At 45.0% G+C, this 14,265-nt stretch overlaps 1 protein-coding gene across 1 annotated transcript in view; it reads left to right on the top strand.

Annotated features, from left to right (window-relative positions):
- Nucleotides 1-14,265, top strand: part of tmem170b (transmembrane protein 170B) — an 87,224-nt gene that overhangs the window by 48,176 nt on the left and 24,783 nt on the right. The gene's annotated exons all lie outside the window — the stretch shown is intronic.

Here is a 14,265-nt window from a genome sequence, read left to right as displayed (position 1 = left end):
ATCAGCCAATGATCTAGTTGAATGGTGGATCAGGCTCTCCCTTCTCTGCACCTAAACTAACTATTGTGATCTTTTAAATTGCATATTGTCTGCTTTGTTTTCTCAGGGTTTTTTTAAGTCCCAGCTTTTCTGAATGTGGTGTTTGCATTCTGCAAGATACAGTATGCTGTACATAGAACGGACGTGCAAGGCTTTCTGAAGATACTGGGCGGGTTCTTCTTGTAACTTGTAACCCCTCTTTTAAAAAGAAATATTTTCACTTACAGAAGTCAGTGCTCATGAAACATTTAACGTAACAACTTGCAGTTGGTGGCAAGGTAGCAGTGATTGCTGCTGAAGCTGAAGAAAGCCTTGTTGAGAGATATAGTGACCTCTGCGGCAAAAGCTTCAACTTGGCAGTGCAGTTGATCATAGTGTAATTTAATGGGGATTACCACTATCGAGCTGCAGGGATGTCACCAGGCTTAGGGCAGCGCCAGGGTCCCAGGTTCGATTCCCGGCTTGAGTCACTGTCTTTGCGGAGTCTGCACGTTCTCCCTGTGTCTGCGTGGGTTTCCTCCGGGTGCTCCGGTTTCCTCCCACAAGTCCCGAAAGACGTGCTGTTAGGTGAATTGGGCATTCTGAATTCTCCCTCTGTCTACCCGAAGAGGCGCCGAGTGTGACGTCAAGGGGCTTTTCCCATTATCTTCATTGCAGTGTTAATGTAAGCCTATTTGTGACAATAAAGATTTTTTTAAAAAAACTGTCTAAGCAGCAATCGCTCCGTATTTTCACAGACAGCTCACCAGGAAATGAAAAACATAACTTTAATAATAATAATAATCGCTTACTGTCACAAGTAGGCTTCAAATGAAGTTACTGTGAAAAGCCCCTGGTCGCCACATGGCTGTTTGGGGAGGCCGGTACAGGACTTGAACCCGCACTGCTGGCCTTGTTCTGCATTACAAGCCAGCTGTTTAGCCCACTGTGCTAAACCAGCCCCTACTTGTTCAAAGTTTAGATCATGTGGGTAGGTTAAGGTAGAAGCTGAAATATGAATAAACTTTAGAAATGTTTTAATTCTTTAAAAAATGTAATTAATTTTGCAAAAATGTAACTTTTTTTTTCTGGACTTGATAGGCAGTAGTTATTGGTCATCGCCATTGAAAACCCACATTAAACAATGGTTTGTAATAGTGATAATGAAAACAGAAAAGGGGCGGTTCTCATCCGAGCAACTGTCATTGGCTGTGGGTAGGGGGTCACAGCAGAGCAGTGAACAATACTGCAAATCAAACCACATCCTGAAGTTGCAGTCTGATTCGAGAGGGGGAATGAAAGTTAATGCTGATCGTTATCACAAATTCTGGACTAATGACTGTGCTACTAATACAGGAATGCATCTTGAAGGATTTGGTGCACAAGCTTCTTGTTTTCATGATCCCTGTTTGTGCCCAGCATGGAACCTTGGCTGTCACATATCTATGTTCCCATTAATTTGCAAATATATTTTGCATTGTTGATCACAAAACCTCGTATTCTGATTTTCGCTGTTCTGGTCAAACGTTCTTTTTTATTTTTCCAATAAGGAGCAATTTAGCATGGCCAATTCACCTCCCCTGCACATCTTTGGGTTATGGGGATGAAACCCACACAGACATGGGGAGAATGTGCAAACTTTACATGGACAGTGACCCAGGGCTGGGATTCGAACCCGGGTCCTTTGTACCGTGTGGCAGCAGTGATAACCACTACATCACCTGGTCAAGTGTTTGTGCAACGGAGGGAATTCTCTGATCAAACTGGGGTTCCAAGTCATGTCATGTCTTTATGTTATTTTGAAGTCTTTAAATTTAGTTTGAAGTGTCTTACTGAATATGTAGCTGCATCATCTAATTAAAAAGAAACACTACTACTCTTTATTTTTGGATGTATTTAAGATGATGGGCGCAGTTTAATATCCTCGTTGTGCCTGCCTTGGTGATGCGACAAGGCCGGTGAATCTCATGAGAGGTCTCTCTGGTGATTCGTGATGCTCGAAGTGCCTCGAGATTTAACCAGCTCTTACAAGACATCGTGTTCTGGATCTCTCCTTCATTGGGCGAGGCCCAGATTAACATATTTAAGTTAACGTATTAGGCTCATTTAAATATGTCTGAGCCAGATTCTCCCAGGGCCCGGGAACGAATGCCCCTGCCAGGGAGACCTCGCCATGGTGCCGTTTAGCACTAGTTTCCACAAACGTGGATCAGGTGTTGGCACCGGGGTGGGGGGATATACCAGGCAATTAGAGACTCCAGGGTAGTGGGTCTCTGGCACCCAGGCATGGGTGGCACTGCCTTACTAGCACAGGCATTGCCAGGGTGCTAGGCTAGCGGTGCCAGGTTGCCTGTGCCAGGGATCAGGCCCTTAAGAGGTGGGGTGAGGGGTGGCCTTGAGGACCTTGTAAGAGGTAAGTAGTGGGTCCGGAGGCTTCGAATAGCTGAGGGGGCAGAAAGATCGGGGTGGCATTTACAAATGGTGCCCCGATCAGTGAGGCATCTTCCTGCATTGCCGAGTTGAGCGGTAAGTGTAGCCTCAGCGGGGCAGTCTTGTCTTTGCTGCTGTCTAGAGAGGTGGTGGGTACCTCCTGTCACATCTTGCATCTTGCTTCACTAGAGCACTTGACAGCCCATTGGATGGCCTTTCCCCAGGATCAAGGAAGTCACACTTGCCAGCCAATTGGAGACTGGAAGCTCTATTGAATTGAAAGTACGAGAACAAAACCATTGCTGCTGTTTAATTGAAGGGGGTGTGCTAATGAATTTTGAATTTTTATTTGTATTAGTTAGATTTATTTTTGCATTTTGAACAGTTTTGTGGCACTTTCACTAAATCCATAGGAAGGTAGCGGTAAAAAACTTCTACTTCAAAATGGGCATAAGTGGGTAAAACTGAGTATTTCATGGGTGGTAGATCCATAATCACCTGTTACCCCTGTCAAAGTTTCATTAATTTTAGCCCCAGGATTTGTTCAATTATATGACTATATTATAAAGCTCCTGTTGGATAATATCATTTGTGTGCAGACCCACCAGAGCAATACCCCACTAGCAATAGATTGTGCTTGGCTTCACTATTGCCATGGGTCTTGACTGGTAGAATTCTCAATTTTTCATCAAAAAACTGAATTCCAGATGCACTTCTTCATTGACACTTCAGTGGAGTGCACTGTCTCAGGTGTTGTCTTACTGAGCAGTTAAACCAAGGCTGACTCTGCCCCACGGGAGGATGTAAATGATCCCAAGCCATTTTTCAAAGAGAGCAGTGATGTTCCCTTGGTAGCCTGAATAACATTTAGCCCTCAACTAGCGTCATTAAAACTATCTGGCCAATTGTGGTCCAAGTTAGCTACCGTGCTAAGCAATGTTTCTCCAGTGAGTACCTTTTTATAAACACTGTACTTTTTGGATGTTCTGAGGACATGAAAGGCACTATGTTCTTTTCTTTTCACCGCAACTTGTATTTAGGACATTCCCATTTAAAGTATATATAAGACACTTTTTTTTTTTTTTTACAGGGATATTCTAAAACAAAATACTGTATGACGGCCATATACACAGATGACTAAAAACCTGGCGGGGGGAGGGGGGGGGAAAGAGAGAGAGAGAGAGAGGTGAAGAGATGCTGAGGAGCTTAAGAAGGGAATTGCAGCGGTTAGGACTCAAACAGCTACTGGTGGTGGAGGGGGATTCTCAAGAGGCCAGGAACACAGATACCTGAGGGTTTTAGGCCTGGAGGAGATTAGAGATAGGAAAGGGTAATTGTGTAAAGGCTGTGGAAGGATTTGAAAACTTTTGAATCAATGTGTTGCTTTACCAGGACCCGCTAATTCATTGAGCAGATAAGGCATCAGGAGAGCAGAATTTTGGATGACAAATTGGACACGGTGAAGGAGTCGAGAAGGATGAGATCGAGCGGGGTGTAAACTAATGTTGTGATTCCGGTTGATGTTGCTGAGGGGGCAGCATGAAGATGAGAATATGAGGGGCCAAGATAGATTCTTGGGAGCACCAGGTGACTGTGGGAGTGGGCTGAGAAACCATTTTGGGAGATTCCCTGGCTACAATTAGACGGGTAAGAATAGAACAAGCCGAATATAGTCCCACCTAGCTGGTAATCCGTGGAAGGGGATAGTGTAATCAACTGACAGAAGCTGCAGACAAGTTGAGAAGGATAGGGAGGGACAATTTACATTTGTCACAGACACCAGATGCTATTTGTTTGTCATTTTGAATCAAACTGTTTGGGTGCTGGGACTGTAACCTAATTGGAAGAATTCAAACATAGACTTCCAGGCGAGACTCCAACCGACTCTCGGCGGTTGTGGCAAGGCCTAAACAACATAACGGGCTACAAAGCGAAGCCGAGCAATATCTCCAGCAGCAGCGCACCCCTCCCCGATGAACTCGATGCAGTTAATGCTCAGTTCGAGCAGGAATCCAACGATCCGCTGTCGAGTGCCCCAACAGCCCATAACACACCCATACCCACCATCACAGCTTCCAAATTCAGATCAGCCTTCCTGAAAGTGAACCCTCGGAAGGCGATGGGCCCGGACGGGATCCCTGGTCGTGCATTCCGATCCTGCGCGGACCAGCTGGCAGATGTGTTCGCGGACATCTTTAACCTGTCCCTACTCCGCTCCGAGGTCCCCACCTGCTTCAAGAAGACCAGCACCATTCGGTGCCAAAGAAGAACCAGGCAACGTGCCTCAATGACTACCGTCCGGTGGCCCTGACTTCAGTCGTAATGAAGTGCTTTGAGAGGTTGGTCATGAAGCGCATCACCTCCATACTCCCAGAAACCCTTGATCCACTGTAATTCGCATACCGCTGCAACCGGTTCACAGCAGACGCTATCTCCCTGGCCCTACGCTCATCCCTGGAGCTTCTCAACAACAAGGACTCCTACATCAGACTCCTATTTATTGACTACAGCTCTGCCTTCAACACCCTAAATCCAGCCAAGCTCGTATCAAAGCTCCAAAACCTAGGACTCGGCTCCTCATTCTGCAACTGGATCCTCGACTTTCTGACCCACAGACCGCAATCAGTAAGAATAAACAACAACACCTCCGCCACAATAGTCCTCAACACCGGGGCCCCGAAAGCCAGCGTACTTAACCCCCTACTATACTCCCTGTACGCACATGACTGCATGGCAAAATTTGGTTCCAACTCCCATCTACAAGTTTTCTGATGATAGGACTGTAGTGGGCTGGATCTCGAATAACGACGAGTCAGAATACAGAAGGGAGATAGAGAACCTAGTGGAGCGGTGCAGCAACAATAATCTCTCCCTCAATGCCAGCAAAACTAATGAGCTGGTCATTGACTTCAGGAAGCAAAGTACTGTACACACCCCTGTCAGCATCAACGGGGCCGAGGTGGAGATGGTTAGCAGTTTCAAATTCCTTGGGTACACATCTCAAAAAATCTGTCCTGGTCCACCCACGTCGACGCTACCACCAAGAGAGCACAACAGCGCCTATACTTCCTCAGGAAACTAAGGAAATTCGGCATATCCACATTAACTCTTATCAACTTTTACAGATGCACCATAGAAAGCATCCTATCGGGCTGCATCACAGCCTGGTATGGCAACTGCTCAGCCCAAGACCGCAAGAAACCTTGTGAACACACCCAGTCCATCACATGAATCTGCCTCCCATCCATTGACTCCATCTACACCTCCTGCTGCCTGGGGAAAGTGGGCAGCATAATCAAAGACCCCTCCCACGTGGCTTATTCACTCTTTCAACTTCTTCCATCGGGCAGGAGATACAAAAGAACATGCACAAACAGACACAAAAACAGCATCTTCACCGCTGTTATCAGACTCCTAAATGACCCTCTTATGGACTGACCTCATTAACACTACACCCTTGTATGCTTCATCCGATGCCAGTGCTTATGCTGCCCTATTATTTGTATTTTATTTTATTTTATTTTCTCTTCATGTACTTAATGATCTGTTGAGCTGCTCGCAGAAAAATACTTTTCACTGTACCTCGATAAATGTGACAATAAACAAATCCAATCCAAGGAAAGATGGACACAAAGTTGAGAGAAAACAACACATTCCAGGACCCTGGGGAAATGAAGGTTGGAGTTGGGAAGGTAGCTTGCAAAGCCAAGGGGAGGGGGTTAAAACTTAAGTAATGAGAGCAGATTTTAAGAAGAGGGGTACATAACTTTGAGGAGAGAAAACCATTCATGATACCAACTAATGGGACCCAGAAGGGAAACTGGATGGTGTTACATCTTTGTCGAGACTGAAGGCATTTAAAAAGAGATTCGAACTCTCAAGCGTTGCAAATGACTGAAAACACTATTGACTAAACACTTCTTTTAATATTTTAAACTACAGAGAGAAATGCTCCTCTTTTATACTTAATAGCCCAGCTTCCGACGTGTTCCCCAGTCACCGAGTGATATCTCCAGGCTCGTCTCTCAGTTTTTGGAGTTTCTTAAATCCACCAACAGGTATACAGCTTTTCTGACGATTCTTCCCCCTGTCGAAGTGAAGGCAAATTTCCTGGACGTTCGTCAAAGAGATGCAACCTCTAGAAACAGTTTGCCTCCTGCACCTCGCTCTGGTAGCTCTCAAAGCCGAGCAGCCTTTTTTGTCTGCTGGCAACATAGACCTGCCGTCTGTCAGTGATGCTTATTAATTTGTAGGGAAGCCTGTAACCCTTGTTATGGGCCAGGGTTTCGATACTCCAAAGTGTATCATGGAGTTCACCTGACCCACAACTTTTGCTAGATTGTGGTATGGGGAGCACACGGCCCACTCTACAGGTGTGGTACAGCAGAAATGGAAAATAATTTTTTAAAACAAAACAATGTTTATTCTATGAACTCAAGTTAACCTTTTTAAAACATACACTGAACATCGTAGCAACCATTAATTCAAATACAACCCCCAAAGAATGCAACACTAGGTAATGTTAAGCTGCCCTTTTAACATCCATAAGACTTTAAAAAAACACCTTTAAAACAGAAGCATATCAGGTTTAAATTCACTACTGAGAACAGTTACCACGTTGAAATCAGCAAATGGACATTCATAAGCTTGCAGAGATTCACACACATCCTGCTGTGATTGCAGCTTCTCCAAAACTAAAATGAAACCAAACCCACCCTGCAGCAAAAAAGCCGAAAGCAAAAGTAAAAAGCTCACCCACTCTCTGACATAACTGTAGTAATAAACACCCATTTCTTAAAGGTACTCTCACTACAGATACTTATATACACACCCATTTATAAACACCCATTTCTTAAAGGTACTCTCACATGACACCCTATCTTGGAAAATGGCTTCCTCTGCCCTCTTCCTCATGGCAACATGAAACATGAACATTTCATCTCGGTAGAAATGCTGAATAGATATTCTTGGCCTAACTCCCTTTCATTTATGAGTAAGTGGACCATTTACAGCACAACTGTTTATAACATGATATCTTCACGTTTTTGAGACATTAGGAGGGAATGGGTGACTACTAGGCAGACCGTGCAAGAATCTCCTGTGGCTATTCCCTGCAAAACAGTTTTGGATACTGTTGAGGGGAATGGCCTCTCGGGAGTAACAGCAGCAGCTAAACCTGTAGCAGCACTGTTGACTGCTGCATAGGGAGGAGCAAAAGGTGTGGAAATGCAATAGTCATAGGGGATTCAATTGTGAGGGGAATAGAAAGATGTTTCTGTGGCCGCCAAAGAGACTCCAGGATGTTATGTTGCCTCTCTGGTGCTAGGGTTAAGGATATCTTGGAGCTGTTGCAGGACATTCTGAAGGGGGGAGGGTGACTAGCCAGATCTCATGGCACACATTGGTACAAACGATATAGGTTTTAAAAAAAGAATGACCAAGTGCTGGTCAGATTAGAAACTCTAGGATATACAGGATGACTATATATCCAATGTTGTTCCTCTGTTTAAGAAGGGTAGCAAGGATAATCCAGGGAACTACAGGCCGGTGAGCCTTACTTCAGTGGTAGGGAAATTACTGGAGAGAATTCTTCGAGACAGGATCTACTCCCATTTGGAAGCAAATGGACGTATTAGTGAGAGGCAGCATGGTTTTGTGAAGGGGAGGTCGTGTCTCACTAACTTGATAGAGTTTTTCGAGGCGGTCACTAAGATGATTGATGCAGGTAGGGCAGTGGATGTTGTCTATATGGACTTCAGTAAGGCCTTTGACAAGGTCCCTCATGGTAGACTAGTACAAAAGGTGAAGTCACACGGGATCAGGGGTGAGCTGGCAAGGTGGATACAGAACTGGCTAGGTCATAGAAGGCAGAGAGTAGCAATGGAAGGATGCTTTTCTAATTGGAGGGCTGTGACCAGTGGTGTTCCACAGGGATCAGTGCTGGGACCTTTGCTCTTTGTAGTATATATAAATGATTTGGAGGAAAATGTAACTGGTCTGATTAGTAAGTTTGCAGACGACACAAAGGTTGGTGGAATTGCGGATAGCGATGAGGACTGTCAGAGGATACAGCAGGATTTAGATTGTTTGGAGACTTGGGCGGAGAGATGGCAGATGGAGTTTAATCCGGACAAATGTGAGGTAATGCATTTTGAAAGGTCTAATGCAGGTAGGGAATATACAGTGAATGGTAGAACCCTCCAGAGTATTGAAAGTCAAAGAGATCGAGGATTACAGGTCCACAGGTCATTGAAAGGGGCAACACAGGTGGAGAAGGTAGTCAAGAAGGCATACGGCATGCTTGCCTTCATTGGCCGGGGCATTAAGTATAAGAATTGGCAAGTCATGTTGCAGCTGTATAGAACCTTAGTTAGGCCACACTTAGAGTATAGTGTTCAATTCTGGTCGCCACACTACCAGAAGGATGTGGAGGCTTTAGAGAGGGTGCAGAAGAGATTTACCAGAATGTTGCCTGGTATGGAGGGCATTAGCTATGAGGAGCGGTTGAATAAACTCGGTTTGTTCTCACTGGAACGAAGGAGGTTGAGGGGAGACCTGATAGAGGTCTACAAAATTATGAGGGGCATAGACAGAGTGGATAGTCAGAGTCTTTTCCCCAGGGTAGAGGGGTCAATTACTAGGGGGCATAGGTTTAAGGTGAGAGGGGCAAGGTTTAGAGTAGATGTACGAGGCAAGTTTTTTACGCAGAGGGTAATGGGTGCCTGGAACTCGCTACCGGAGGAGGTGGTGGAAGCAGGGACGATAGTGACATTTAAGGGGCATCTTGACACATACATGAATAGGATGGGAATAGAGGGATACGGACCCAGGAAGTGTAGAAGATTGTAGTTTAGTCGGGCAGCATGGTCGGCACGGGATTGGAGGGCCGAAGGGCCTGTTCGTGCTGTATATTTCTTTGTTCTTTGTTGACTACGTGGCTGAAAGATAGTGTGAGGGGGCAGAGTTTCAGATTCCTGGGGCATTGGGACCGGTACCAATTCTGGGGATGGGGTGGGGAGGTTACTTTCTAGAGTGGTTGGGGAATATGGGAGGGTGGGTGGGAGGGTTCCAAGCAGGGGGAACCAAGAACAAGAAAAAAAAACAGCAAGGAGAGTAAGAAAAGAAATAGGCAGATGAGTCAAGGGCCAGAATCAGATAAGCAGTGTTGTTTAAAACAAAATGGTAGGGACGGGCCAAGTAACATTAAAAGGACTAATCTTAAGGTTTTGTACCCGAACACTCTGAGCATTCGAAATAAAATGGACAAATTAGTTGCGCAGATCGATGTAAAGAGGCATCATATAGTTGGAGAAATGGCTCCAATGAGGGCCATTCAGTTTTTAGGAAGAACAGATAGAAAGGAAAAGGTGGTGGAGTTGCATTGTTGATTTAAAGAAGATATTGATACAATATTGAGGAAAGGTATCAGTACAGACGATGTAGATTTTGTATGAATCTAGTTGAGAATCACAAGGGGCAAATAAACATCTGCAGGAGTGGTATACAGACCACCAAACTACTGGTAATGTTGGGAATAGCATTAGACAGGCAGAAGCATGTGATAAAGGAACATCTTATTATTGGTGACTTTGATTTGCATATTTGATTTGATTTATTACCAAAGTACAGTGAAAAGTATTTTTCTGCCGCCGAGGGAACGTACACAGTACATACATAGTAGACAAAAAGAATAATCAACAGAGAACATTGACAAATGGTACATCGACAAACAGTGATTGGTTCCAGTGTTGAACAAGGGACCAAACAAAGCAAATACATGAGCAAGAGCAGCATAGGGCGTCGTGAATAGTGTTCTTACAGGGAACAGATCAGTCCAAGGGGGAGTCGTTGAGGAGTCTTGTAGCTGTGGGGAAGAAGCTGCTCCTATGTCTGGCTGTGCGGGTCTTCAGACTTCTGTACCTTCTGCCTGATGGAAGGGTCCGGAAGAAGGCAGTGCCTGGGTGGGAGGGGTCTCTGATAACGCTGTCTGCCTTTCTTGAGGCAGCGGGAGGTGTATACAGAATCAATGTGGGGGTGTCAAGCTTGTGTGATGCATTGGGCTGAGTTCACCACACTCTGCAATTTCTTGCGATCTTGGACCGAGCAGTTGCCATACCAAGCTGTGATGCAGCCGGATAGGATGGTCTCTATCGCACATCTGTAGAAGTTTGTGAGAGCCGATGCAGACATGCCAAATTTCGTTAGCTTCCGTAGAAAGTAGAGACGTTGTTGGGCTTTCTTGACTGTTGCAACAACGTGTGTGGACCAGGACAGACGGTTGGTGATGGTGACCCCCAGGAACTTAAAGCTGTTGACCATCTCCACTTCAGAGCCATTGATGCAGACAGGAGTGTGTGTCGTGCTACGCATCCTGAAGTCAATGATCAGTTCCTTGGTCTTTCTGACATTTAGAGAGAGATTGTTTTCAGTACACCACACAACCAAGTGATTTATCTCCCTCCTGTAGTCTGATTCGTCGTTGTTTGAGATACAGCCCACCAGAGCTCATCCACAAACATATAGATTGAGTTAGAATTAAATCTAGTCACACAGTCATGTGTGTATAGGAAGTACAGTAGAGGGCTGAACACCCATCGTTGCGGGGGCCTGGTGTTGAGGACTATTGTGGAGGAGGTGCTGTTGCCTATCCTGACCGATTGTGGTCTGCTGGTGAGGAAGTCAAGAATCCAGCTGCACAGGGAGGGATCAATGAAGGTAATTGTAATGGTTTGAGGCATGAATTAGCTATGATGGACCAGGAAATATTACTGAAAGGAAGGACCGTGGGCAGGCATTCCAGGAACGAATAGGTGAACTCAAAGATGTTTATTCCTATTTGGCGCAAGAGTAGAAAGGGAACTATGGCCAAACCATAGCTTACAAGGGACCACACCAAATTGCCCCTTAATTGGTTAAAAAATGAATTGTGATAGGCCTATAAGACCCACGCTCGAGAGAATCTTTGTCCTTTTTCACAATTAGATATCAAGGCCTGCGTCAGCCTGGCTGGCAGCACCACCCTCAGCAGAGTCATTGAACATTCCCAGCAAGTGGCCGCAAACGGTTGGTACAATTCTGCCGGAAAACCATCCGGCCCCAGTGCTTTCCCCAATTTTGTATGGAACCAATACAGTCCATAACTTCCTCCAATCCCAACCAGCTCCTTCCTCTTCACCCTTTCCACCACCGGGAAGTCCAATCTATCCAAAAATTGCTCCATCTCTGAGCCACCCTCCCACAGTTCAGACTTGTACAGCCCTCGATTATATTTAAAAAAAAGTTCCATTAATCTTGTCCGGGGCACTAACCAACTCTCCCCCATCTTTAATCCGGGCTATCTCCTGCGTGGCTGCATGCCATCTCAATTGGCGAGCCAATAATCAACTGGCTTTATCCCCGCACTCATAAAATGTCCCTTGCGAATGGCAAAGCTGGGTCACCACATTCCCTGTCGATTCAAGCACAAACATTATTTCTAGCCTCCTTCTCTCTGCCAACAACTCTGCCGTGGAGTACTAATGATCCACTCCCAAGATTAAGTCCATCAGCCTCTGCCTTTCTGCCCTGCCAGCCTTAACCATGTGGGCCTCGTACAATATTATTTCTCCTCTGATCATCGCCTTCAATGCTTCCCAGAACGTAGAAGGCAAGACCTCCCCGTTTTGGTTGGAATCTCTATAATTCCCTATGCCCGAAGCCACTCTTTCCCACAACCTCCTATCTGCCAGGAGTGATGTGTTAAACCTCCAAGGGGGACGTTGGGCTCGGCCTGACTCCAATTGCATAATCACATATCATGGAGCATGGTCTGATTATTACAATTGCCGAGTACCCAGCTCCCACCACCCCCAGGAGTATCGCCGTTCCCACTATAAAGCAATCTATTCTGGAGTAGCCTCAGTGTAGCTGAGAGAAGAAGGCAAGCTCCCTCTCCCTTGGGGAGCTAAATCTCCCAGGATCCACCCCTCCAATGATGGCCAACTCCCTTGCTACCCGGAAGTAACCAGAGACTTGGGACTTCATCTGTGCATCCTCTGGTCAAACACTTAATTGAAATCTTTCCCCCCCCCCCCCCACAGAATCAAAATTTAACCTGAATCAAAATTTGAGTGGACCACCTGCTCCATCCACCCTTTCCTCAGTCTTAACTGATCACTAATTTGCAATGTGGCTCCTGCGTTCAAAGTCCTCAAATGAGTCCGGAACATTTAAGTCCCCTAATGCTTCACGTAACCAACCTGATGGGGGGGGCATAAGGACCCTCCGACTAGTAGAGTCAGCCATATCCCCTCCGTGAGGACCTCCAACTTGGCCCCCAACCTATCTCAAATCCAGGCCCACCCAAGATGGACGCTGCAGCCACCTTTACATAATCTGACTAGCATTTTATCCATCCTCCCCACCCCTCACCCTTCCAAACATCTGATAACCACTCCTCCCACCTCCAACACTGGAAACCCAACCAAACTAAACCCATTACCTCACTGTAAGATCTCGTACTTTTCTCCCACAATAAGGTAACTAATTTGGTTGATTGGAGGTGTCCAAAACCCAATTTTATTGAAGACACTTGCATAAGAACTGAATCAAAACTTAATAAAAATAATACATGAACTTGTCAAGACGTAGCAAAAAATCATTAAAACATAAACACAAGAAAAATGTAAAGAAAATACTTCGAAAATAAAAGTAATTCCAAAAGATACCGCAAGAATTCCGGCAGGCTAGAATTCTCTCAAAAATTAATCATACGATCATATTCTTACGAAAATCCTTACCTTAGTCTAGCCCCTTACTCATTTTTTTTATTGGTTCTAACTCAGCTGAGACCCCCCTGATTTGTTCAGAAAGGTGTCAATAACTCAACATGTGATTAGTTAATTGAACATTAATCACTTAAGGTTAATTAATATTTCCCTGACAGTAGTTTCCCACGCGCTTTCTCACGGTTAAGGCCTTTACATCATAACTAGTCCCTAGCTTTACTATGTTACTGGATTGTTGCTATTTACTAAATGTGTCTTAAGTGCAATGGCATATCCATATATATTGTTTCTTTAGGTAGAGCTCACATGGAACATTCTTTGAATCATTGTTAGTACACTTTAGGGTTCAACAGTTCACTCATTTTTAATAACATTGATTATACTTTTTGCAGATTTCTAAAAATCTAAATCATTTTATTTCCCAGTATTTATTTAGTTGATTTCTTGAAGGACCCCAAACAATTAATAAATCCAACACTCGCCCAACAAACAAAACCTACCCCAAGCATCTCAGCCATCGCCCCACCCCCACTTTGCTTCCGTTAACTAGCAACACTGCTAATGTGGTGGCCCCCGTCCAGCGAGTCAGAGAAAAAAAGGAAAACCCAACCAAAAAGAGTCAGGCACCCACTTCCCTAGTCCAACATCCCAAACAAAAGTATGTGTTAGGCAAAAGAAGAGAGTCCACACCCCTCATTGACCAATCAAACCATTGCATACTATCATATGCAAGAAGAAAAAACAGGAACTTAGAAACTTGAACATGTGAAATTCAGAAATATCCCAGAACCACAATCAAATCTCTCCTAGTCCACTCCTCGTCACAAAGTCATTCACCTTCTCTGGCGTATTAAAATAATGGTCCTTGTTTTTAAATGTGACCCACAATTGAGCTGAGTACACTATTCCGAGTCGCACCTTGTAAAGCGCCGCCTTGGTCTTGAACCCAGTTCGTCGCTTTGCCCATTCCGTCCCGATGTCCTGTAAATTTGAAGGCGGTGCCCTTCCCAACAGCATTCCTTTGCCCATTTCAAGATCCACCGCCTTATCG

The sequence above is a fragment of the Scyliorhinus torazame genome, chromosome 6, assembly GCF_047496885.1.
Source record: "Scyliorhinus torazame isolate Kashiwa2021f chromosome 6, sScyTor2.1, whole genome shotgun sequence".
NCBI lineage: Eukaryota > Metazoa > Chordata > Chondrichthyes > Carcharhiniformes > Scyliorhinidae > Scyliorhinus > Scyliorhinus torazame.
Note: the sequence above shows the minus strand (reverse complement) of the source record. Positions and strands in the feature narration are given on the sequence as shown.